At 53.3% G+C, this 4,834-nt stretch overlaps 1 long non-coding RNA gene across 1 annotated transcript; it reads left to right on the top strand.

Moving 5' to 3' along the window:
• Positions 1-923: 923 nt before the first annotated feature.
• Positions 924-4,239, top strand: LOC138099820 (uncharacterized). The gene is made up of 3 exons (XR_011146770.1): positions 924-1,511; positions 3,073-3,238; positions 3,812-4,239. It is a non-coding gene; the product is annotated as an uncharacterized lncRNA (long non-coding RNA).
• The last annotated feature ends 595 nt before the right edge of the window (positions 4,240-4,834 follow it).

The following is a 4,834-nucleotide window of genomic DNA, read 5'->3' as shown; positions in this document are numbered from 1 at the left end:
CATTGCCATTCCCTCCCTGCACCCGTGGCCTGTCCAGCCCGGCCCGGGGGTCTCCTGGGCAGGGGGGACCTCTTGCCGTGGGCTCTGCTTCTCAACACCTGTCTCACGTTAATCACACAACAAACTCAAGCATGTTGGGAAGGTGAAGCTTCTGTTTCTTCCCCCAGGCTTCCAAGTGAGTTTGAAAAGAGCCTCTCAGGTGTTCAGGGGCTTTGCGAGGGACCAGGAGCTTTTAGAAACAGGACCTAAAGAATAAAATCTGCAGTAGTTCTCCTAAAAACGTGGAATGAATTTTCTTTCCCACAAAACTAAAAATCTCACATTGTCAAGGGTCTCTCTCTCCTTCTCACTTGTGGCCCTCCTCTTCCTCCCTCTCTGTGGTGTTCTCAGACAATCCCACAACGGTCTGGGTTGGGAGGGACCTTAAAGCCCATCCAGTGCCACCCCTGCCATGGGCAGGGACACCTCCCACTGTTCCAGGCTGCTCCAAGCCCCAATGTCCAGCCTGGCCTTGGGCACTGCCAGGGATCCAGGGGCAGCCCCAGCTGCTCTGGGCACCCTGTGCCAGGGCCTGCCCACCCTCTCAGGGAACAATTCCTGATTCCCAATCTCCCATCCAGCCCTGCCCTCTGGCACTGGGAAGCCATTCCCTGTGTCCTGTCCCTCCAGGCCTTGTCCCCAGTCCCTCTGCAGCTCTCCTGGAGCCCCTTTAGGCCCTGCAAGGGGCTCTGAGCTCTCCCTGGAGCCTTCTCCTCTCCAGCTGAACATCCCCAGCTGTCAAAGCCAAGCCCCTGGTTAATGCCTCACACCTGAAGGGTCTCACTGGAGGGCACTGGGGTAATTCTGTCCCAAGACGTCACTTCCCTCTCTTCCCACAAAATCCATGTCCCAAGCTCAAACCCAGCAGCAACTTCCTGAGCCCGTGGAGAGCTTCACTCCCCGCTCAGGAAACCTGGGCTGGCATCGATGGGAATCTGGGGGAGGCTGGGGCAGGGATGGCCACAGTCCTGCCCGCTGTGAGGACACCACAAAGGCTCTGAGCTGGGGATCAAAGCCAGCCCCAGCACCCTGGAACCAGCAGCTGCTGGAGCTGTTCAGACCCAGAGAGCTGGGAAAAGGCGGTCGGAAGCGCTGAGGAGCAGCCACCCTTCCTGGATGCTGCAGCTGAGGATAAGCCCTGAAGGTTTCCGTGGCAGGGAGCACCAGGAATATTTTCCCGAGACGCCGCTCAGCTCTCGGGGCCAGTGCAGAGCTTGTCAGATATCGAGCAGGGCCATCAATGCTGCAGCTCTAAGTGAAAGCAGAAATCAGTTAATGGTCTTGCTGAGCCCTGCTCTGGGCGTGGGGAGTCCTCGCAGAACCCGGGGCGGGTGATTTGTGAGGAGCTGCTTGGTAAAGTGATCATTCCGCAGCCATCACCGTGTGTGTAAAACAAAATATCCCAAAAACCCCAGTGGGAAGAGGGAAATCACTGCCCCGACTCGAGGAAGTGCTGCTACTCATCAGAGCCTGTAAGTACCTGCTTAAAGCCCCTGGGAATCTGGAGAAGGGGTTTGGGATCTGACAGGATCCTCCTTCTGTGAGGATTTATGGGAATTTTAATGTCATCATTTAGGGGAAAAAAAGCAAGGAATTGAAAAAAGAAATCCCAGCTGTTACAGACACTGTCAGTCAAGGCAGGGGGTTCTGACAGGCTTCAGAGTAGCAGCTAAATTTAAGTTCGGGCGGTTTTTCAAATTTCCTTTTAGTGTAAATTAATCATGATTTTGAAACAAAAATAAAATCACTCGGGGCTGGAAGAGGAAAATGATTCCCTTGGAAATGTTGAAGTGGATAATCTGGTGACTCCTGCTCTTTTCACATGGCCAATGAAATGTTTGAAAAGGGAGATTTCAGGGAGCAGTGGCTCCTTTGGAAGAAGGTTGTCTTTTGATAAAGCGACATTTTTCTGGTTTTCCAAACTTTTGGAGTATCCCTGATCTCTGGTTGGTGTGGAAAGGCTTCAGATGCTCCCAGGGACAGAGCCCTGCATTGACAGGGCTCTCAACTTGTCCTCCAGGGTTTGCGTCCTGCCCTTCCTCTGGGTGAAAAAAGTAAGTGTAGGACAAGAAAATTCCAGAAGGCAGCGGCAGAGGGGGAGAAAATTGCAGCAGCAGAGTCAGGAGGACTCCCCACAGCAAAGGATTGGCTTCCTTTGGCCACCCTGCATGGGAAACTCAGCCCTACCTGCCCTACCTTGGACTGAGTTATGCTCAGCTCTTCTAGATGAAAAACTACTGGTATTTTTAATCTACATTAAGATGATAATTCATCTTTCAGGATAATAATATATCTTTAAAATAGGAGAATAATCTATCTCTAAAATGGGATAATATCCTGCATGTCCTCTGATGCTTCTTCCTTGGGCTGAAGGTCAGCTGAGGGCCCATAAAGCTGCCCACGGCGCTCAGGGGTTCGGATCAAGGCCGATCCGGGTGGATTTCTTGTTTCCATTACCAGCCAGAGTCCGCCCAGCTGTGATGCAGGTCCTTGCTGACTCCCCTTTCCAGCAGGAAGAAGCTTCTCCACCCAGTTTGACCAGGAACTGTTCTGATGCAGAGCCCCAGGGCTGAGTGTTGAACCCCAAAATCAGTCCCAGGGGTGACCCAGGGAACACCCGGCCCGGTGACAGCAGGGACACGCCAGTGTGGGGGATCTGGGATTTGCTGGAGTCGAAGAGGCTGTGCCAAGGGCTGAGGACTGGGATCAGAACTTCCCTGAGCCAGCTCTGAGCTCGTGTTCTGGCTGGGGAGCATCTCTGGGTGTGAGCCACCTCTTGTGGGAGCTGACCAAAGGGGTTGGGCTTGACGATCCCAGAGAAATGAGGCTTTTCCCAGCTTTTGTGGGAGCCCGCCTGCACTCATGGAAATGAGGCCGCTTCCCATGGGTGTCTCCCAGGGGGAAACATCCACTTGGGAGCACCTGTGGTCCAGTATTGACCCCTCTGTCCTCTGTCCGTGAGAGATAATCACAAAGCAAGGGTTGTAAAGCTCTGGCATGAAGAGTTTGGGCTCGAAATGCAACCTCTTGCAGGGACTGCAGGAACGGGCACGCACGAGGTGCCTCCATCTGGAGTGGGATGGAGCGAGAGCAGCATCAATTCCTGCACAGCAAATGCTCTCCAGCACCTGGGAAAGCACCTCCCTACCCCGATCTGCATCTGACGGAGGAGCAGCAAAACCTGGGCACCTCTTTTAGGGTGAGCTGCAAAGACGACGCCGTTGGGGAGGCCATGGGAGCCAGAGCTCCGAGCCTCCCGTGGCCTGGATTTGCCTAATGAAGGGCTCTTTGGGAGGAGGGATGGACCTTGTCTACACGCAAGATTGCAAGCCAAAATTGGTCTTGTGTAGACACTCTTAAATCATTTTAAAGCAGGTTGGTATTGGTTTGTATAATTCGATTCCTTTACCAAAGCGAAGCGAAATCGATGCAAATGGGGTTTACATTGATCCCAGTACATCCGCACAAAGGTTTTGCCCCAGTTTAATGAAATCAGTTTAAAAAGACACCTTTAGCTAACCTGGCATAACTTTGTGTCCAGCCAAGGTGAGGGAGACAGGGAGAAGGGAGGACAGGAGTGCGGTGTGCCCTAAAAAGGGGCGGTGACGGGGAGCGTGCGGGCGGTGGAGCCCCGGTGCAGAGGCTGCGGTGGTGAGAAGTGATAAGGAATGGGTCAATAGAGTTTTCTCAAAGATTTTTTTTAAAGAAAGGTTAAATGTGAGGTGATATCGATTTCCCTTTTCTCCTCGTCCCTCCTCTCGCACCCCCCCAGCCCCTTCCCTTCCTCCCTGCCCTTTCTCCACCTCCCCGCCGCCCGGAGCCAGCCGTGGAGGAGGACTCGCAGCCCAAAGTGGCCAAGTGACCAGGGAGGACCACGGCACGGCCGCAGCGCTGGCCAATGGCCATCCCAAGGAGCCCCCGTTGCTTAGCAACCCGCGGCGGAGAGAGGCAGGGAGCGCAAAAAGATGGATTTTCAGATTGCAGCAGCCAAGCAGATCAATTCTGCAACATGGGCTACAGTGGCCAAGCGGAATCTCTCTTGCTCCCAGCAGGTATTGATCCAGCCATGCTATAGGCATTGAATGAGCTCTAATAAGTCCTGAGTAAACAGGAACAAGGACTTAAGTGATAGCCCAGCAGTCAAACATCAACTCCCTTTGTCTTCTTCTTCCTCCTCTTCTTCTTTTTTTTTTTTTTTTTTTTTTTAATTGCTGAAGGGTTCGCAAGAAAAGGACAATAAACTTTATTGATAGAAAAATAGAGTCAGGATATCACTTCCTTCGCAGCCTGGGAGGGTTTGGAGGGGAAAAAAGTCTCTGCCTTGAAATTCCAGGTTGGCTTTGGAGAGCAGTGACCTGTGGACTCACGTGGTGAGTGGGGCTCCTGGCTTCCCTGAGCTTCCTTGGGCATGGCCAAGACCCAATGGCAAGGCCTTTCAAAGGGAATTTCCATGGAATCCCAGACTGGTTTGGGTTGGGAGGGACCTTAGAGCTCATCCAGTTCCACCCCCCGTGCCATGGACACCTTCCACTAGAGCAGGTGGCTCCAAGCTCTGCCCAACCTGGCCTTGGACACTTCCAGGGATGGGCCATGGAAGCCATCGTGGAAAACATGGAGTTTTTCCAGGGACAGGCTCATGTCCAGAGCTGCCCATTTGAAGCAGACATGGAAGTGAGCACATGCAGGAGTTTGGACTGCAGATGGAGTCTCCTCCAGATCTCCAGGGGGGGAAAGATGAGGTTAAACCTCCTGGCAGGGAGACAGAACACAGGCCAGCCCTTGGGAAGGGGCTGGG

Source organism: Aphelocoma coerulescens, chromosome 28 (assembly GCF_041296385.1).
Source record: "Aphelocoma coerulescens isolate FSJ_1873_10779 chromosome 28, UR_Acoe_1.0, whole genome shotgun sequence".
In the NCBI taxonomy this organism is placed as follows: Eukaryota; Metazoa; Chordata; class Aves; order Passeriformes; family Corvidae; genus Aphelocoma; species Aphelocoma coerulescens.
Note: the sequence above shows the minus strand (reverse complement) of the source record. Positions and strands in the feature narration are given on the sequence as shown.